The sequence below is a fragment of the Piliocolobus tephrosceles genome, chromosome 17 (assembly GCF_002776525.5).
Source record: "Piliocolobus tephrosceles isolate RC106 chromosome 17, ASM277652v3, whole genome shotgun sequence".
In the NCBI taxonomy this organism is placed as follows: Eukaryota; Metazoa; Chordata; class Mammalia; order Primates; family Cercopithecidae; genus Piliocolobus; species Piliocolobus tephrosceles.
This window is the reverse complement of record NC_045450.1, coordinates 34,011,600-34,034,177: the sequence shown is the minus strand read 5'-3', so window position 1 is coordinate 34,034,177 and position 22,578 is coordinate 34,011,600.

Below are 22,578 nucleotides of genomic sequence, written 5' to 3'. Positions count from 1 at the left end.
TTTTTATTGTGTCTATTTGACTTTTCTGTCTTTTCTTCTTTATTAGTCTTGCTAGCAGTCTATCAATTTTGTTGATCTTTTCAAAAAATCAGCTCCTGGATTCATTGATTTTTTGAAGGGTTTTTTGTGTCTCAATCTGCTTCAGTTCTGCTCTGATCTTAGTTATTTCTTGCTTTCTGCTAGTTTTTGAATGTGTTTGCTCTTGCTTCTCTAGTTCTTTTAATTTTGATGTTAAGGTGCCAATTTTAGATCTTTCCGGCTTTCTCTTGTGGGCATTTAGTGCTATAAATTTCCCTCTACGCACTGCTTTAAATGTGTTCCAGAGATTCTCTTACATTGTATCTTTGTTCTCATTGGTTTCAAAGAACATCTTTATTTCTGCCTTCATTTCGTTATGTACCCAGTAGTCATTCAGGAGCAGATTGTTCAGTTTCCATGTAGTTGAGCAGTTTTGAGTGTGTTTCTTAATCCTGAGTTCTAGTTTGATTGCACTGTGGTCTGAGAGACAGTTTGTTGTGATTTCTGTTCTTTTACATTTTCTGAGGAGTGCTTTACTTCCAACTATGTGGTCAATTTTGGAGTAAGTGCAATGTGGTGCTGAGAAGAATGTATATTCTGTTGATTTGGGATGGAGAGTTCTGTAGATGTCTATTAGGTCTGCTTGGTTCAGAGCTGAGTTCAATTCCTGGATATCCTTGTTAACTTTCTTTCTTGTTGATCTGTCTAATGTTGACAGTGGGATGTTAAAGCTTCCCATTATTATGTATGGGAGTCTAAGTCTCTTTGTAGGTCTCTAAGGACTGGCTTTATGAATCTGGGTGCTCCTGGGTTGGGTGCGTATATATTCAGGATAGTTATGTCTTCTTGTTGAATTGATCCCTTTACCATTATGTAATGGCCTTCTTTGTCTCTTTTGATCTTTGTTGGTTTAAAGTCTATTTTATCAGAGACTAGGATGGCAACCCTGCTTTTTTGTTTTCCATTTGCTTGGTAGATCTTCCTGCATCCCTTTATTTTGAGCCTATGTGTGTCTCTGCACGTGAGATGGGTCTCCTGAATACAGCAAACTGATGAGTCTTGACTCTGTATCCACTTTGCCAGTCTGTGTCTCTTAATTGGAGCATTTAGCCCATTTACATTTAGTTAATATTGTTATGTGTGAATTCGATCCTGTCATTATGATATTAACTGGTTATTTTGCTCATTAGTTGATGTAGTTTCTTCCTAGCATTGATAGTCTTTACAATTTGGCATGTTTTTGCAGTGGCTGGTACTGGTTGTTCCTTTCCATGTTTAGGGCTTCCTTCAGGAGCTCTTGTAAGGCAGGCCTGGTGGTGACAAAATCTCTCAGCATTTGCTTGTCTGTAAAGGATTTTGTTTCTCCTTCACTTATGAAACTTAGTTTGGCTGGATATGAAATTCTGGGTTGAAAATTATTTTCTTTAAAAATGTTTAATATTGGCCCCTGCTCTCTTCTGGCTTATAGAGTTTCTGCTGAGAGATCCGCTGTTAGTCTGATGGGCTTCCCTTTGTGGGTAACCCGACCTTTCTCTCTGGCTGCCCTTAACATTTTTTCCTTCATTTCAACTTTGGTGAATCTGAAAGTTATGTGTCTTGGGGTTGCTCATCTCAAGGAGTATCTTTGTGGCATTCTCTGTATTTCCTGAATTTGAATGTTGGCCTGCCTTGCTAGGTTGGGGGAGTTCTCCTAGATAATATCCTGAGTGTTTTCCAACTTGGTTGCATTCTCCCTGTCACTTTCAGGTACACCAATAAGACATAGATTTGGTCTTTTCACATAGTCCCACATTTCTTGAAGGCTTTGTTCATTTCTTTTTACTCTTTTTTTTTTTTTTCTAAACTTCTCTTCTTGCTTCATTTCATTCATTTGATCTTCAATCACTGATATCTTTTCTTCCACTTGATTTAATTGGCTACTGAAGCTTGTGCATGCATCACATAGTTCTCGTGCCATGGTTTTCAGCTCCATCAGGTCATTAAAGGTCTTCTTTACACTGTTTTTTCTAATTAGCCATTTGTCTAATCTTTTTTCAAGGTTTTTAGCTTCTTTGTTTTGGGCCCCTTTAGCTCGGAGAAGTTTGTTGTTACCAATTGTCTGAAGCCTTCTTCTCTCAACTTGTCGTCATTCTCCATTCAGCTTTGTTCCATTGCTGGTGAGGAGCTGCATTCCTTTAGAGGAGAAGAGGCACTCTGATGTTTAGAATTTTCAGCTTTTCTGCTCTGGTTTCTCCCCATCTTTGTCGTTTTTATCAACCTTTGGTCTTTGATGATGGTGACATATAGATGGGATTTTGGTGTGGATGTCCTTTCTGTTTGTTCGTTTTTCTTCTAACAGTCAGGACTCTCAGCTGCAGGTCTGTTGGAGTTTGCTGGAGGTCTGCTCCAGACCCTGTTTGCCTGGGTATCACCAACAGAGGCTGCAGAACAGCAAATGTTGCAAAGCGGCAAATGTGGCTGCCTGACCCTTCCTCTGGAAGCTTCGTCTCAGAGGGGCACCTGGCCATATGAGGTGTCAGTTGGTCCCTACTAGGAGGTGCCTCCCAGTTAGGCTACTTGGGGATCAGGGACCCACTTGAGGAGGCAGTCTGTCTGTTCTCAGATCTCAAACTCTATGCTGGGAGAACCACTATTCTCTTGAAAGCTGTCAGACAGGGACTTTTAAGTCTGCAGAAGTTTCTGCTGCCTTTTGTTCAACTATGCCCCCAGAGATGGAACCTACAGAGCAGGCAGGCCTCCTTGAGCTGTGGTGGGCTCCACCCAGTTTGAGCTTCCAGGCTGCTTTGTTTACCTACTCAAGCCTCAACAATGGTGGATGCCCCTCCCCCAGCCTTGCTGCCACCATGCAGTTCGATCTCAGACTGCTGTGCTAGCAGTGAACGAGGCTCCGTGGGCATGGGACCCTCTGAGCCAGGTGTGGGATATAATCTCCTGGTGTGCTGTTTGCTAAGACCATTGGAAAAATGCAGTATTAGGGTGGGAGTGTCCCGTTTTTCCAGGTACTGTCTGTCATGGCTTCCCTTGGCTAGGAAAGGGAAATCCCAGATCCCTTGCACTTCCCGGCTGAGGCAATGCCCCACCCTGCTTCAGCTCATGCTCCGTGGGCTGCACCCACTCTTCAGCAAGCCACAGTGAGATGAACCCGGTACCTCAGTTGGAAATGCAGAAATCACCCGTCTTCTGGATTACTCACGCCGGGAGCTGTAGACTGGAGTTGTTCCTATTTGGCCATCTTGGAACCTCCCTCCATGTATCTTTTTAAAAAGGCATTTTTAGTTGACCTAAGGAGGTAAGTTTAGAAACAGAGAGATTAGTTAGGAGGCTCCTATTATAGAACATACTGAGGTCTCGACAAATACTGGATTATTACACAAATTATTATCATCTTAGAGAGGAGTTAGCCCCTGAGGAGATACATTTATAGATAGCAGGGGAAAAATGGTTTGGTTGGTCATGTAAAATGCAAGATGAGAATTTTTAGAGACAAGTCTTCTCAAGTCATTGTGTTCCTTAATGAATCAAAAGGTAGTGAGTGTGGAAAACAGAGAAGGAGGAGCCTGGATGACGATGATGGGACAGGAGTGGCCAGTCAGCTGGCCTGTTTGCAGTGATTATGAATGTATGATTGCCAAGCCTCTTAAGCAATAAATAACCCAAAATGTCCTTGCATGAATGACGCTGGGAACAACAACATTGTCAGAACCTTGTTCTTGAATTTGCCACTACCCAGGAAGGGTCTCAGCATTTGTTGACATACTTCCCAGGCTGGACTGTTGATGTCTCCATGTCAGAAAGAAGAGAGAAATAAATTTGTAAAGAGGACCATGTCAGAAATGTGTGTGTGCGTGCATGTGTGTGTGTGACAGACAGAGAGAGAGACAGAGAGAGAGAGAGAGACTGACTTTTCAGTTTATCCCAAGCCGTGGTAGTACTTTTGTTCGATTTTTTTTTCTGCTGCTCTTAGGTAACAAAAAGGTAAATTAAAATACAATAAAAATATTGCAGAGGGAAAAAAGTCAGAAGAAGAACCAATTCTCCTGGCATTTGTTTCAAGGCTGCAAAATGTAGAGTATCTTGACAGCATCGAGAGATATTTTTCTCCTTTAAACTAGGTGTCAGAGAATGTGCTTCATTTAAGCAAATCAATATCTTTAATTCCAGCCTGTTGCTCTGGATTTAGTGCCTGATTTCCAGGGAAATGTAGAAAAAGTCAAGCCTCATACGTTTTGCATACTTTCCATGAAAAGGCAGCAGAAGACCAAGGGAGATTCAGCGTCTATTTTTAGGAACAATTTAATTCTTTTCTACTTCTTGGCAGAATATGGACTGCCTGGGAAGCTGTAAGGCATTTCAGAAAAATAAAGCAAAGAAGAGGATATGAAGTTTTGAGTGTGGGGACTGCAGTTGTAAATGTGGCCTGCAAAAGCCTCACTGAGAAGGTGACATTGAATAAAGACATGCAGGAGACAAGAAGGTGAGCCAGGTAGAAACAAGGGAAAGAGGATCCTGGACAGAGAGGGCAGAAAAGTCAAAGGCTCTGAGCTTGGAGCAGGCTTGCTGCGCCCAAAGAATGGGGAGTTGAGTATGGCTGGAATGGCAGGAGAGAGTAGAGGATGAGGTCAGAGACAAGGGTGTCTGGATCATGTGGGGCTTTCTGGCTCATTTTAATGAACTGAGCTTTCGTTCTGAGTGAGAGGGGAACCTCTCACGGGTGTTGAGCAAAAGGGTTTACATGATCTACCTTACACACTAAGAGGATCCCTCTGATCTGTGTTAAGAATATTTCAAAGGGGAAGAAGGTAGAACCAGGGAGCAGAATTAAGAGGTGATCGCAAGATTCCAGCAGAGAGATTATGGTACCTTGAACCAGGATTGGAATCAGTGTCAGTGGCAACAATTGTAAGATCTGATTGTTTTGTTGAAGTAGAAACAACCAAGATTTGCAGATGGTTTGGATGAGGAATGTAAGAGAAAAAATGTAATTTTTTATGACGAGTCCAAGGATTTGGGTAGAAACTCTCAGAAGAACAGAGTTGTTATTAACTGATGTGGGGGAGATTGTAGGAGGACCCAGTGTGGGGGACTGGATATCAGGAGTTTAGGACATGCTAAGTTTATGATATCCATTATACATTCAAAGGGAGATGTTGCAATTGATGTATGTCTGAAGATAGGGATAGAGGTCCAGGCTGGAGATACAGACAGGGGAATTGTCAATTTAAATAATAATGTAAAGTCATGAGATGAAATGAGCTCAGTAAAGGAGTGAGGCTATACAGTTAACCCTTCAACAACACAGGTTTGAACTGCGCTAGTTCACTTATACATGGATTTTCTTCCACCTCTGCCACCCCTGAGACAGCAAGACAATCCTGTCCTCTTCCTCCTCCTCAGCCTACTCAATGTGAAGACAATATGAGGATGAAGACCTTTATGATTATGCACTTCCAGTTAATGAATAGCATATATATTTCACTTCCTTATGATTTTCTTAACAACATTTTATTTTCTCTAGCTTGCTTTATTGTAAGAATATAGAAATATATAGCACAAATAAGATATAAAATATGTGCTAATTGATTGTGTATGTTACTGGCAAATCTTCTGGTCAACAGTAGGCTATTAGCAGCTAAGTTTTTGAGAGTACAAAGTTATGCATGGGTTTTTGACTGTGTGGGGAGTCAGCACACCTAACCCGGTGTTGTTCAAGGGTCAACTGTATGTTAGAGAGAATAGCTTTAAAACTTGGCCCAGGAACCTCCAATTTTTGAATATAATAACCTTAACTATGGGGGAATGAGGCAATTGAAGGAGATGCGGGAGTGAATGAAAGAAGAAACTGCTTATCTAAGATCTAATGTTAGATCTTACATTTCTGCATTGTCTCATTTTTTTTCTATACACTAAGACCAAAGGATCATCCACCCATTTATCTCTCCATCCTTCCATCCATCCATCCACCCACCCACCCACCCTTCATGCTTTTCTCTTTCATGGCATATGTGAAAGAGCATTGAGCATTTTAGAAAAATGAGATTCTCAAATTTTCTTTGTCTTAACTCCTTACCTATCCCCCAGGCAAACCTGACCTCAGTTTCTCATTTGTCAATTGAGAAGATTGCCTTATGAAATGTCTAAAAGCATGCCCTTCTCTGACATTCTGTGATTTTAGGAATCCCAGAAAACTTTGGGAGTCTTTATTTGAGTTCTCTAACATGGGTCTAATATGGTTTGGCTGTGTTCACCCAAATCTCACCTTGAATTGTATTTCCTATAATCCCCAGGTATCATGGGAGGGATCCGGACCCGGTGGGAGGTAATTGAATCATGGGGGTGGTTACTTCCATACTGTTCTTGTGATAGTGAGTGAGTTCTCATGAGATCTGATTGTTTTTTAAGGGACATACCCCTTCATTTGGCTCTCACTCGTCTCCTTCCCGCTGCCATATGAAGAAGGACATGTTTTCTTCTCCTTCTGCCACAACTGTAAGTTTCCTGAGGTTTCCCCAGTGCTGCAAAACTGTGAGTCAACTAAATCTTTTTCCTTTATAAATTACCCAGTCTTGGGCAGTTCTTTATAGTAGCGTGAGAATGGACTAATTCAGGGTCCAACTAGATAAATAGAGAATTGCTCACTGTTTCTTACCACATCTTGTATTCCTGATTGTGCGTAGAAGGGGACAGATACTAAACAATGAATCTTCTGAGTCTCCTGTCTCTAGGCTTCCAATACATTTTCATCCAAATTCCTTGAGCTTTCCTCTGCTCTGAGGATGACTTTGCTGTATTGAGGTGCCGACATGCAGATGTGGGAAGGTTTGCTGAACACGCAGTTTGGGGAGCAGAGTGTCACATTGTTCAGGGGGGCAGAGCATGAGCAGTTCTCATTGGGATCACTTGCTCATGGATGCTTGCCAGTTGGCTCATCTCTTCTTGTGGTATTATTATTTTAGAATCAGGAAAAGGCCACCAGGTTGAAAAAAATGTATCTTGGAAGTCTTCTTTGTCATCTGTCAAGATGTGACAGTGCTTATCCATATGCATGATGTACCATCAACTTGTCTCTAAGTTTGACCTCTATGGTGTCTCTTTAGGCAACAGGAGCTGGTTCTTCCACAAGTATAGACCAAAGAGCCTTTTAGCTACCCTGTCTCAAATATCTTACCAGGTTCAAGACTTAGACTTTGGAGGTGGGGCTATTTCTTGGGACCTTTATACCATTCTAACTTTACCCCATGATGTATCCCTGTATCTTTACATTAACTGCCTCTGCCCTTCAAGCCATCTGCTTATTGCTAGTAAATATTAAAATAACTGATCACAGGGAATATCTGGATAGATCAGTCTTAGTCCTGGGTCACCTTGGTGGCTTCAGTTATTGGTGATCTGTTTGAAACTTTGACATGGGCCAAGGAAGGTGTGCCTGGGTTTGGCCGTTGCCTTCCAGGCAGATACTGGGCCTCTGGCCATGAACATCTTTATTTATCATCTTCCTTTCAACCTCTTTCAGGCAAAGCCGTTGTCATAATAGAGTAGGTGCAATTTATTTTGGTCTTGGCAAAGGAATGTCCCCAATCCCCAGGCTTTCATCTTCTCTCTCCCTCTTTCTCTGACATTATTTGTCAAATGATCCAAAAGTAATTTTTAATACCCTTACATCACGCTGAAGCTAAGTTCTGCGGGATTATAAATGATTAAATATCTTCTAGTCATCCACCTGCACAGTCTGTAACAAATTATCTCAAAAAGAAGATTAATTCCTTTATGATTTTTGAATAAGAAAATGATAAGACAATGTCCTGCAGTTGTTAGAATGAAAATCCTCTCGTATTTCTGAAAAATTGTTGGTTTTAAGGTAAGGGCTTGAATCTCTCCTTCAAAGGTCATTTAGAAGGTATTTACTGAGACCTCATGGCACATTAGCTGTGTGCTGGGTGCTTCAAAACTTGCCTAATCCTCATATTCACACCAAGATCTTTGCAGAAATACAGATTATTAGTTCCACCTCAGACCTCCTGAACCAGAATTTCTGTGAGTGGAGCCCAGGAATAGGAATGTTTGGAAAGTTCCCCAATGAATTTTCCAGTGTAGCCAGTCCATAAAACCGTTTTGGATTCTCTGCTATAGAGAATGTGAGAGGAAGACAGGCAGGCTCCTTGCCTGAAGAGAGTTACCATTTCACAGGATTTACCTGGGATGCACAATTGCGCCACTGCACTCCAGCCTGGGTAACAGAACAAGACCTTTTCAAAAAGGAAGGAAGGAAGGAAGGAAAGAAGGAAGGAAGGAAGGAAAGAAGGAAGGAAGGAAGGAAGGAAGGAAGGAAGGAAGGAAGGAAGGAAGGAAGGAAGGGGAAAAGTAGACTGTTCTAAAGGGAAAGATTTAGGGGTGGCTTCATGAGGACATAGGTGAAGAATGAAACTGTCCATTATATAGAAGTGGGGGTAATAAGTGGTTAAACTTTATCCAAGTGCATGAGGAATGGAGATTCCTCTCTATCATGTACCTACCATCTCTATCATCTATCTTTCTATTTATCATCTATCTATCTCTGTCATCTATCTATCTATCCACCTATCATCTGTCTATATCATCTCTCTCTTATTATCTATCATCTATCTATCTATCTATCTATCTATCTATCTATCTATCTATCTATCTATCTATCTATCATCTCTATGTATCTATCTATGTGTCTATGTATGTATGTATCTATCTCTGTCATCCCAATCAATCAGTCATCAATAGATGAATCTATCTAATCTATGATTCTATCTAATATACTTTCTATGAATCTATCTAATAGAATGTATCTAACTTTACTGGGTTGACTTTAAGTTTTATTGCTAAGCATCTTTCCAGCACACGTGAGTTGAGCAAGGGTCAGTCATCCTGGATTTGAGCCCTAGCTGTGCTTTGTTAACTGTTTGGTTTAAAATAAATATCTTCTTGATAGGTCTCGGTTTTCCTATCTGTGAGTGAGAAGACTGGATTTGGTGACCTCTAGGGTCACCTCTAGCTCTTATACTCTATGAAAACATATGAGTCCAATTTCCTGCCCTAGCAAAAACAGACTAGTGGCCTTAGTGAAAACTCTTTCTTCCCTGTTAAAGGGTCTGGTAAACCTGAAGTCTTCATCCTGAATGCGAGTTGCTGTTTATCAGAGATTGAACTTGCATTGAGCACAGAACAAACTGTGGAAGGTGATTAGTTCTAAAAAGACTACATATCAGCTCTGAGCTCTTTTTGGTATCGTTTGTGTATTCCTCTCAAAAGTAGATGCAGGGAACAACAACACTAGTATATTGGGTAATTATGGTCAATGAATGTGATACTTAATTTGCAAGGCATCCTACTCATTGTTGTCCATAGTAATTGAGAGAGCAGTGCCATTTACCAACAAAGGTTTATTGAGCAGCTATTTGGCAAGCCTTGTGCTAATTTGAATCAACATGCATACCTCAAGTTGAAATGCTCTGAAAATTTTGTTTGTTGCAATCTTGCCTTTATCATTATGTCAAATGGACAAAAGGTAAGAACCATCTTATGTTTCCTGAACCATCCAGACTGAGGCAGTTGGGTTGTTGGTGACAGGGAGGCTTCAGGGTGGGTGTCAGGCCATTCTCTTTAGTGTATTCTCTATGAGTCATGCCCAGCATCCCATTTATGCCTTTGGTTCAGCTATTCATATGGTAAAAAGGATTTATTTTTTATTTTTATTTTTTTTGGCCTGGTCAAACTCAGCTACTCATTGTCACTTAAAACCTGCCTTCTCCAAGAAGCTTCTGAGGCTAATCTCAATGATCACAGTGTTTCCCTTGTCTCTGACCCAGGTGTACTTTGTGCTATTTACTGAGCATCTAATGGGTGCCAGGCACTGTGTGCTAAACACCCATCTCTACTGCATTGCCTTACCCCTATTAGAAGCACTAGGATATTAGTCACATTTTTCAGGAAAGAAAACTTAGAATGTGAATTCATTTGAATGAGATCTCAGAGCTATTATGAAGTGGTGTCAAGATTGAAAACCAGATCAGCCTGGATTTGGGCTTCTTTACTCTCTTGTGACATCTTTGTTGGCCCTCCTGAGATACCCACTAACCACATGGCACCCCAAGTTTGTATTGGACCTGACCCACAACAGCTTTGCACACACGAGGGAGTCACTACTCATGTTTCATTGTCTGTCCTACAGCTCTGAGATTGGTGTTGTCCAGTCTCTTTCTTAGTAGGCAGTTGTGGAACTGAGTGAAAGTGGTATGGCGGGTTGCCACTGAGCTGGGTGTGTGACCTTGAGGAGTGAGAGGAGAATGATTGAAAGTTCACCCAGGCACATGCCTCCCCTCTCCCACCAGCATCATCAATGTGTTGTCTCTAGGCACCCATTGAAAAGAAGCCTTAAGAACCAAAGCATTGGCTTCTGAATATAGAAAAATTAAATACCTGCCCCTTAACAGAAAGCAAATTCTTGCTGTCTGTGTTTGTGTACAATAAGGAGGGTGGGGTGGCAAAAGTGGTGATTATTTCTTTGAGTAAGAAACAAGACATAAGAGGTTACTGGAAAAATTCTCTTTTTTTCCCCTAGAATTAATTTAACCGTCTAAAGAAAATTTTACTTATTGGGGACCAATTATTCTAATGATTCAATAATGTCTCTCTCTCTCATTCTCTCAATGAAAAAAGACAATTCTGTTATGAAAAGGAAATCAGCTACAGATAGTAGAAGCCTGAAACAGAGCCTTTGAGCCATGAGTTTTCTAACAGATACTTATGATTTGATCCTATGCAAATACAAAGCTTCAGTGGACAGGCTGCTGTAAGATCAGTACTGTCTCAGCCATTACAAAAATGGTGAAGAACAATACTTTAGAGAGATGCATCTGATGTTAAGTTACTTCCAATTTTTTTTTTTTTTTTAAATCAGGGGAGAGTTCGGTTTCCAGACATCAGATGCAAGATTATGAAGACACAAGAGTTTCATTTCCAGCACTGTTTATATAAACTTAAGGATCCAATGCAAAAGCAAATTAGAAAATGCCTCCTTAGAGTTTGTTTGATTATATTCACAGGGAAAAAAATACCTCAAACCTGCTAGGTTTTCGTTTGTTTCTGTATTTGCCACAGAAATGAATACTAGACCAATTGTGCCTTAGCAGCTTGAAAAATGCACTGGGGCTTCATTTTACATTCAAGACAAATGATGTCTCTTTTGTTTAGCATTTAAAATAGGAATGTTGCATCAATAACCCTGGTCTAACCTCACCCAGCACCTGCAAAGGGAGACAGAGAAGACAGCATAATTGTGTATGTGACTTTACCTCAAAACAAGGGACAAGGGCAAATGTAGTTTTATCCTTGCAAGGGGTTTTTGGAAGGAGACAGTTCTTTTCTCTTTAGGGGTGACTGCATTCCTCAGTTGAATTCTGTAGCTTCATGACTAAGGCCAACAATTTAAAGAGTGGACCTGAAGCCATGGTGAGAGCAGAGAGGCTGTTAGTCATCACAAAGGCTGACCATGTAAGGCTGAGGATGTTACACCTGCATGGCACTGGGTCACATGTCATCTTTCTATGCCCATGTGACAGCTCCGTGTTGTAAGAAGAAAAATGGTTTGATGTCCCCTTCCAGCAAATGAGGAACTTGAGACCCAAAGAGGTGAAGGAACTTGCTTGCAGACACACACCATGTGGGGAGGGGTGTTTCAGTGGGGAACTCTGAGTTAGAGCAGAGGTCATGCTGCTGCAGCCTCCATACCTCCACTCCACTTTGCCTAGAGATGTTGGCTTTGCTCAGGGTTTGTTTTTCACTGTTTCCCTGTCAAAGCTCAACTGTTCTGCATCTCTAGAGTGTCCTGGGTGAAATCTGATGAAATGATATCGAGCATTAAGAGGTGATGATTGGGATATCTGGTGGATAGATTCTGGCTTTAGGATCAGATAGAACTAGGTTTGCCTCCTATGTGACCTTAGGCAAGATACTTAAACCTCTCTGATCTTGGCATTTTCATCATTGAAATGGAAATAATAATATGTATCTCAGATGAAATGGAATGATACACAATAAGGATCCAACAGTCAACCACTGTGATCCCCCAGTTTCATGTTGCCATGATTGTCTTCAATGGTTAAATTCAAAAGGATTCAATGGAAGATGAAGTTATGATCCCAGTGAAGGCAATTTTGGGGGTGCTGTTGGGATGCTAACATCATATCTCATGGGGGGCTGCTTCTTACCACCTCAGCTGAAGCACAGTAATAGAATTTCAAAATAGAAAAGATTATTGGGGACCTGTGTTTAACCCAACTTCATTTTGTGTGGCGCTTATTGAGGCTCAGAGACAGGAAGGGAAACACAGAATGTAAGTGGAGGGAGAAAGAGGGAAGGAAGGAGAGTGGTCCAGAATTTCAAGACACAGTGTGCAGGCTGGCTCTGCACAACAGCCCTGGGATGAGAAGAGGCAATGCCTTTCCAGGAATTAGAGAAAGACAGCAGCCAGCCCATCTGCCCAGGGGGTTGTGAGTGCCTGGACAGTGCATGTTTTGTTAATTAGTACAAAGGTTCCACCTGAGCTGGCGGAGATCCTGCCAAGTACTCTTCCTGGAGCTAGAAAACTTGGGCTGGGATCTGGGCACTGCTAGAGTGAGTCCTCTCTCTCCTTTGAGACTGTTTTATTTGCATAAAACAGAGTGTGGCTTCCTCACTATTCACAGGGTTGCTGTCGACTCCAATGAGACCATGGATGTAAAAGATGCACAGCACATTGTGAAATGCTGACACTGCCTGTGGCTAGTCTTGGAGCTTCCTCTTTCTCTGGACTTCATTCAATGCTCCTCTATCTACCTTTAAGCCTAGGTCAGGTGAGCCTCCTTTTGTCCTGGCCTTCCCAGTGATCCTGAGATTGCCTTGCTTACCTCTGCCATCTTAGTATTTAAGTCTGTGCTATGCGCATTGGGTGGTTCCAGGAGGACTCTGGTTGTAAGTGACAGGAAACCAACTCAGGTTTACTTGAGTTGGGGGAAAGGAGAAAAATCACTTTTGTTTTCATGAAAATTAGAAGTTCAAAAGTAGTTCTGGCTTCATCTCCCTCTCTCAGCTCTGCTTTTGTCTTTTCAGCTCCATTCTCAAGCAGGCTGTGATGGTTAATAGTGTCAACTTGATTGGATTAAAGGATGCAAAGTATTGTTCCTGGGTGTGTCTGTGAGGGTGTTCCCAAAGAAGATCGACATTTTAGTCAGTGGACTAGAAGAGGCAGACTCACCCTCAATCTGGCACCATCTAATCAGCTGCCAGTGAGGCTAGAATAAAGCAGGCAGAAGAACGTGGAAGGACTAGACTTTCTGAGTCTTCGAGCCTTCATCTTTCTCCTATGCTGGATGCTTCTTGCCCTCGAACATAGAACACCAAGTTCTTCAGCTTTTGGAGTCTTGAATTTACACCAGTGGTTTGCCAGGGGGCTTTTGGGCCTTTGGCCACAGGCAGAAGGCTGCACTTTCGGCTTCCCTATTTTTGAGGTTTTGGGACTCGAACTGGCTTCCTTGCTCCTCAGCTTGTAGACAGCCTATTGTGGGACTTCACCTTGTGATAATATGAGTCAATACTCCTTAATAAACTTCCCTTCATATATACATCCTGCTAGTTCTGTCCCTCTGGAGAACCCTCACTAATACACAGGCTCTACTTATGCAGTGGCCAAGACATGTATCTGACAGCCTTGGGCTTGTGTTCTACCAGCTTGACACTTGTTTGGAAAGAGGAGGGTTTCTTTTTCCAATAATTCAAGCAAAAGTCCCAGGATTGAATCTTACTGGTCAAAAGTAGTTGTGTCTGAGTCAATCACTGTCACCCAGATAATGGAATATGATATCTGACTGGAGATGAGTGATGTTTAACCCTCTGGGGCAGATTTTAGGATCATCTGCCCCGATACAACATTACCACATGTACTGAGTGGAGGTGGTGTGTGTGCCTGTGTGTGCATGTGTGTATGTGTAAGAGAGATTCATTTAAGGCTAGAAATTTGCTTTAAAAAATCCAAATGTATAATAAATGGAAAGTCTCCAAAGTAAACTAAACTTATTGGCTAGATAAACCAAGTAGAAGATAGAAAAGCAATGTTTAATAAGATTCTTTCCTCACAGGTTGGCTTCTATCCTGATAGAATCAGAACTCATGCTGGCTCTTGCCTTTCTTCTTCCTCCTTTTAAATGGCTCTCTTCCTGGCTCTTTGATCTCTGCTTCTCTGAGTCTTTCTCCCTCCTTTTCTTCAGGCTCCTGGGCAAGGACAGGAGAGAGACTGCTAAGGCAGATGCCTGGCTGCACCCGGTGCCCTGCAGAGCCCCTCCCTCTCCACAGGGACGTGTAGGACCTCCATGGAAATCTCCGGTATCAGTACCAGGAACTGTTTTCTGACTCTCACTCACCCTGTGCCTAAATCCCAGCCACTGTTTTGTTGTTTCTGTTTCTATCCGAGTATCTGATTCTAACTTTAAAAATCTTTTCTTCACTCCCCACTGTCTCCCAGGTACTATCTGAATGCTCTGTTCCTATTGCAGCAAAGTTTTGCAAATCAGTTATTCATAACCACATCACCATTTTCTCACCTTTATTCTCTCTTCATCCCAGTGATGTTCAAAATTCTATTCATACTACTTGACTGAAAGTACTTTTGTCAAAGTCACCAATATGTTCATGTTTCCTAAGCCAGCGGCCACCTCTTTATTCTCATCTAACCCAGCCACTCAGCCTTATTTGGTGTAATTGATCCCTCCGTCCTCCTTAAAACACTTGACTCTCTGCCTGTCCACCAACTTCACTTGCTGCTATTCCTTAATTTCCTTGATTGGTACTTTCTCCTTTTCATGACCCATAAGGATTAGGAGGCTCCAGGGGCTACTCTTTGGCCATCTCTTTATCTAAGGGCATCTCCCTGGATGCCCTTATTACCAAATATTTGGTAATATTGCTTATGACTCCCAAATATCTACCTTAAATCTAGACTTCTCTCATAAATTAAAGTTTGTATTTCTAAATGCTTTATTTCCATTTTCACATGGATGTCTAACAGCCACTCCCTGAACTTACATCTGCATCTTCTCATGTTAATAAATAGCACTGGCCAGGTACAGTGGCTCACGCCTGTAATACCAGCACTTTGGGAGGCTGAGGTAGGTGGATCACGAGGTCAAGAGATTGAGACTATCCTGGCCAACATGGTGAAACCCCGTCTCTACTAAAAATACAAAAATTAGCTGGGCGTGGTGGCACATGCTGGTAGGCCCAGTTACTCGAGAAGCTGAGGCAGAATTGCTTGAACCTGGGAGGCAGAGGTTGCAGTGTGCCGAGATTATGCCACTGCACTCCAGGCTGGCAACAGAACAAAACTCCATCTCAAATGAATGAATGAATGAATGAATAAATAAATAAATAAATAAATAAATAAATAAATAAATAAATAAACAAAATGGCACTAATATTCACCCAGTTATTCCAGCTTAAACAATATTGATATTATTTGAGATTCCTTTTTCCCCTATCTTCTTCTTGCTAACCCCATGCACCAGCATGCTGTAAAAAATACCTAAAAATGTGGAAGTAACTTTGGAATTGGGTGATACATACAGTCTGGAAGAGTCTTGAGGAGGTACATGATAGAAAAAGCCTAAATTGCCTTGAAGAGCCTGTTGTTAGAAATGCAAATGTTAAACTTGCTTCTGGTGAGGTCTCAGATGGTAATAAAGAACATGATATTGAAAACTGGAGAAAAAGTGATCCTTGTTATAAAGTGGCAGAAAACTTGGATGAACTGCCCACTATTTGTGAAAAGTAGAACTTGTGAGTGATGAACTTCGATATTTAACTGAGAAAATTTTCAAGAAAAGTGTTGAAGGCCAGGTGCGGTGGCTCATGCCTGTAATCCTGGCACTTTGGGAGGCCGAGGTGGGCAGAGCACTAGGTCAGGAGTTGGAGACCAGCCTGCCCAACATGGTGAAACCCTATCTCTACTAAAAATACAAAAATTAGCTAGGCATGCTGGTGCAGCCTGTAATCCTAGCTACTTGGGAGGCTGAGGCAGGAAAATTGCTTGAACCCAGGAGGCAGAGGTTGCAATGAGCCGAGATCACGCCACTGCACTTCAGTCTGGGCAGCAGAGCAGGACTCCATCTCGGGGGAAAAAAAGAAAAAAGAGAGAGAAAAGTGTTGAAGGTATGGCCTGGTTTCTCCTTTTTGCTTGTAGTAAAATGCAAGAGGAAAGGAAGAAATTGAAGGAGAAATTGTTAAACAAAATGGAACCAGAACTGGACGATTTGGAAAATTCTCAGCCTACCTATATTGCAAAAAATGAGAAGGTATGTTATGAAAAGAACACTCAAGGGTGTGACTGAACAACCATTCACTAAAGAGATTAGATGTGTGACTTGAGGATCTAATCAACTCTCTCAGTAGAAATGCTACCAGCTTGAACTGAAGGGGACAGGGATAGGATGAAGTGAAGGAAGGCTGTTGGACTTCTAGGATTCCATGCATGAACTATGTCTTACTGATTTTAATCCTGTATCCTCAATCTGTCTACCTCTCCATCTCCACCTTTTTATTCTGGGCCAAGGTACCATCAATTATTTGTGTTGTCACCATCTCTTGCCTGCATAACTTCAGTGGCCTCATAAATGTTCTTCGTATTTATATCTTGTCTCTCACCTACCCCAACATATTTTCTACATAGCAGCCAGAATAAGTTCTTTACAAATGTAAATCACATCTTTTCACACACCTGCCCAAAATACTTTGACATGTTCCCATCATGCATAATATAAACCATGATCTTTAAGGCCGTACTTATGGGCTCCTTACTACTTCTTGATATAATCTTCTCCCCAGCTCTGATCCATCCACACCAGCTTTCATTGCTGTTGTTGCTATTCCTCAAATAATCTAAGCTTTCTTCTGCCTTAGGGCACTTGTACTTTCTATTTTCTCTGCCTAGAAAGTACTTCCACCAGAAATTTACTTCTGTTTTTTGTTCTCCAAATTAGGTATCAGCTTAAATATTGCCTCGTTGGAGAGGGCTACCCAGGCCACTAGGTTCTATAGATTTTATTTTACGAATGGGAACAGAATTATCCAGGAAGGGTAACAGTTTGCCTGAGGCTCCAAAGCCAGAGAGTGTAGTGGGACCCAGGATGAGAGGGCATGGTTGTGACCTTCTAGCTCAGGGCTTTTGCTGCCTGAATCCATGGAGTACACATACAAATGCTAATTCCACTCATCCTGGGGAAGACAGTGGGATTACTGAAGCCTCTTCTCTTGTCTGTCTGTCACACTAGGGAAGGCCTCCTGACTTGGAGCCAAGCTAGTGGGATGCTCTTTGTATTCCTCCTCCATCCATCTTGGTTTGATTATTATGCGATGAACAACTGGCTCTTGAAAGGCTACAACTCAGCTTGGGCCAGTGAGTTGCAGAGTGCAGTGAGGCATTCTGAGTGTCAGCCAGACATCAAAAACAGCGTCTGAAATGGAGATAGCCAGAGCCATTCTCACTTTGTCATGAAGGCAGACACAACCACAAACTCTGAAGGTGGATTAGACGCTGCACAACCTGCTGGTCTACCTGAAAATTTCCCTTCTCCACAGGGCACTAGCTGTCTTCCTTGTGATTCTAACATCAAAGCAGGGGACAGTCACAACTCCCCTAGTCACTCTAGCTAGCCTGACACATCACCACACCTGCACAGACAAGAGACCTCTCCCTCGTCCACTCTCCCCTTCACCCACCTTCTGACTCTTACCTTCTCCTGCAGGAAGGCTGCATCCCATTTCTTCCAGAAAGATTCCCAGTGTGTTGAGCTTGATTTGAATTCTGACTTGATCTTTCTTCTCATCCTGTTTCCCAATCCCAGTGGCTTTACTCTGTGCTTGGAGGGCTTCTCCACTCCCCAGTGCTACAGACTATCAGAGAATAGCAGTACTTAGATACCCACAGGACCAGAAAATAAATAGGCAAAGCCATTGGGATTTTGTTTGCCAGGATAACAGTGCATAAGAGACCAGAAACCTCCACTGGAAGGAAGATCCCTGGCCTGGATGAACAGATCAAATTGAGGATCCTACCTGCTTTGATATCCTAAATACCATCTCAGCTGGTCAGGAGCAGGAGAACTGCTGGGAGGTTTATCCATCACTTTTCTTTACTCTTTCATTGAGTTACTGGTCTAGAACCACTTAGTCAGAAATGACGGAATTGTTCAATATCATGGATTCAGAAGGCAGAGGCCACAGCAATCATTTTCTGGCCCAGTAGCTGGCTCATTTATGGCCTCAATGAAATGAAGAACAAAGCACCCTACCAAGCACTGGAGAGGCAAAGTTGGCTCCTCTGATTGCTCTGGCCAGGGATGGTTCTGCCTAACTGCCCTGGGTGGCCTCTGAGAGGCATAACCCCAGCGCCAAGACCACTAAGCATATCCAAGACATTTGCTGCCATGAAGGAATTCACTCATTCATCCATTCACCTATTCATGCACTCATGACTCATTTTTTTTTTTTTTTTCATTCTTTAAGGTCTTGGTATAGATTAGTCACCAGGGATGAGCAAAAAACAGACTTTATGCTTTTATGGGATACACTGAGGAGTAGAAGAGACAGACATTACTCAAATAATGACATGAGTGGATGTTTTATTAGGAACTGGGGAATCCCCATTAAGGAGAGCACAGAGTCTTCTAAGTGCACATTAACAAAGGAACCTGGCTGGGAAGAAGGAGGGAGATGGAGGAGACCTGCCCTAGGCTGTGAGGCTTGTGCTGATTGCTGAACAAGTATGAGGAGCTGAGTGAGATAAAGGTGGGGAAAGTGTGTAAGAGGAGAAGGGTTATGCATGCGCAAAGGCCCTAAGCTAGGAAAGAACTTGGCGCTTTCCAGTAGCTAAAGGAAGGCTGACGGAGTTGAGAGAGAGAGAGAGTGAGAGAGAGAGAGGATGAAACACAGGAGTTGACTTTGCAGGGCCTTGTGGATGGTGATTTCCTGGGGCCTAGAGTCACATATTTAGTGGGCAGAACCAGAGGCCTCCCATGTAACCACAGTCTCTACCATAGAACCTTAATACCCACTAGTGGTCTTTCTTGACTTACAACATTAAACCCTAGCCCTGCTGAAGTGCAGGGATTATTGATGCATGATTTCAAGGCAGAAATACCTTAGCATGCACCTTACCTACCTGGACCTGAAAGAATGGAGCACAGCACAGATTATTTTGAGCGAGATGGATCTGGATGGGACACCTTGTTTCATGTGTTTTGCTTCCTTAACAAGAATATATGTTGAAGTCTGGAATTTTCGTATCCTCTACCAAAGGCCTAAGAGCATGCTGGACGTACAGAAAATACTCAGCTTCTACCCAGATGGGTTGAGAGTTCCCCTGCCCTGGTTCTCGCTGCTCCCTGCCTAGACTTCAAGTAATAAGCCCAGGCTGTGTGCATATGTGACAAGGGCCCAAATGGTCAGAGGGATCCAGAAGACTTGGATCCAGAGAGTCATGAGGGCAATTCCACCAAACTACTCAGCATTTGCTAGCTGCCCTCATGAACTTCTGGCTGTTGCCCTAGGTTAACTGTCCACAGCATGTGTAAGGGATATTTTTTTTGTAGGGTGTGGAGAGTGTAATTTCTTACCCACAGCCAGTCTGCACATCATCTCAGCTGCTTTAGGGTTCCTGATCAGAGTGTAGATTACAGTTAATGGTGACAGCCTAGAATGAAGTTAGGAGGTTAGGCGTAGATTCGGAGGCAGCCTCATGCTGTCTGTAAGCTTTTAGACGACTCCATGTCCCTGAGTTTTCACTCCATTGATAATAGAGGACTGGGGAAAACCAAAGCCTCTTCACAGAATCTAACGAGGAATAAATGAGATAATGTATGTAAAACCAGCTAGGGCAGGGCTTGGTCTATTTGTCTTCAATAAATTTGGGGTCCAATAAGTTGAGGCCCAAATAACAGCTTTAAGGTTGGAGAGAAGTGGACAGATTCACCAAATATTTAGCAGGCAAAACTGGAAGAGCTTGTTGCTAGAGTAGATAAAGAGTTGAAGGAGGCCTGGCATGGCGGCTCAAGCCTGTAATCCCAGCACCTTGGAAGCCAAGGTTGGCAGATCACTTGAGGTCAGCAGTTCAAGACCAGCCTGGCCAACATGGCAAAAACCCATCTCTACTAAAGATACAAAAATTAGGTGGGCCTGGTGGCGGGTGTCTGTAATCCCAGCTACTCAGGAGGCTGAGGCACAAGAATCGCTTGAACCCAGGAGGCGGAGGTTGCAGTTAGCTGAGATTGCGCCACTGCACTCTAGCCTGGGCAACAGAGCGAGACTCCGTCTCAAAAAAAAAAAAAAAAGGTTGAAGGAGACAAAAGACAAAAAGAAGAGTCCACACTGACTTCCAGGTTGCTGGCATGAGAACTGTCATAGAGAAGCCAGAAAGAGAAACTAATGTGCCACCAGATTCACTGGTAGCCAGAGAGGCCTTTTACATATTGAGGGAAGATAATGTCACTCCCCTGCTTAAAATTGTTACAGCTTCCCATGGCATTTAGGATAATCTCGGTATTATCCAGCTCGACAGCCCTGTCTCACCCAGCCCTATCCCTGATGGATCCCATCCTTCCACCTTCAAGCTCACTACCCTTCAACCACCCTGGCCAGAAAGCAAAGAAAGCTCTCTGTTGTCTCAGGGCCTTCTCATATGTAATTCCTCCTTCTAGAAGGATCTTCCCTCTACTTGTAACCTGGCTGATCCTTGCACATCCTTGAGGTGTCAGTTTTAGTTATTTCTTTAGAGAGCCTCTCTGGGATGGCCACTGAACAGGTCACCTGGCTTGTCCATTATGGCCTTGCCCTGCATAGGTGAGATGCATTCTTTTTTTTTTTTTTTTTAAGACAGTGTCTCGCTCTGTGGCCCAGGCTGGAGTGCAGTGGCGTCATCTTGGCTCACTGCAACCTTCGCCTTCCAGATTCAAGCTATTCTCCAGCCTCAGCCTCCTGAGTAGCTGGGATTACAGGCACGTGTCACCACACCCAGCTAATTTTTGCATGTTTATTTATTTATTTATTTTGAGATAGAGTCTCACTTTGTTGCCCAGGCTGGAGTGCAGTGGGGCGATCTTGGCTCACTGCAACTTCCACCTCCCAGGTTCGAGCGATTCTCCTGCCTCAGCCTCCTGAGTAGGGATTATAGGCACGTACATGTCACTATGCCCGGCTAATTTTTTTGTAATTTTAGTAGAAATGGGGTTTCACTATGTTGGTCAGGCTGGTCTCAAACCCCTGGTCTCATGATCTGCCTGCCTCGGCCTCCCAAAGTGCTGGAATTGCAGGCATGAGCCACCGCACCCAGCCAATTTTTGCATTTTTTGGTAGAGACGAGGTTTCAACATGTTGGCTAAGCTGGTCTTGAACTCCTTGCTGCTGCCCCCACCAGCCTCTAAACTCCCTAAAAGCTTGTGCCGTTCACCTCTGTGTCCTCAGCACAGTGCTCAGCACATGGTGAGTTCTCAGGATATATTTGCTGAATGAACCAATGAATGCATCGATCATTAGGGGTGCACTGCACCCTCTGCCTCCAGTGTTATTTCTCTACAGTTCTCTGAGCAAATGGGCAGCTGCCTCCATCTATTCCCACACTCGCTCTGCAGGTGCAGCCAAACCCCAGGACACAGGGGCTCCCTGTTCCCCTTTATTATTTGTGTCTCGCCACTTAAGAACCATATATCTCCAAAAGCAAGAACAACTTCTTTTTCTAATACTCTTTTTCTCAAGAGGGTCATATGAACAGAAGTCATACTGAGGGAATACAGGCTGGGATGAGGGAGGCCTCACTTACCACCTTGACAATTATTTTTGTCTCTCAGAGCCTCGTTTCCCCCATTTATAAATATACTTATTTTCATTTTGAAATTAATTAATTCCTTCACCCATTTTTGCAAAAGCTAATGCATGTGCATGGTTGAAAGAAAGATACAGAAGCATACAGTGTGAGAAGTAAATCCACGTCTCTTGTCTTTAGCTGCTCATGAACAGTGTGGTATGCTGGCAGAAAATTAAGGTCTCCCCAGTATTTAAAAACTTTTTATAATATACATTTATTATAGAAAATTAGAAAACATAGATAATAATACCACAAAGAGAATACTGGAAATTTTTAGTGTATATTTTTCAAGACTTTTTACTATATTCTTAGTTTTTGGAGTGCGTTTCTAAAATATATATTGAGCACCTACAACAGACCAAGCCCTGCTGTAACTGATTTTATGTACATTATCTCATTTAATCCTCGTTAGATTCTGCAGACAGGGTTGATTCTTCTCAATCCTATTTTACCAGTGGAGCAAAAGCTCAGGGACACAGAGTCATCTAAAAGCTTGCAGATGGCAAGGGGCTGTCTTAGACTCTACAGCGAGCCATGCTCCATTTCAGACTTACAGGCTTCTCATGATCACCAGGGTCTCTCTGGCTCTAGCTGGATCCTAAAGCTTCCCTTCTCTAAAATTGTGAGTAACCAAGTGGGGTGGAGGGACTATC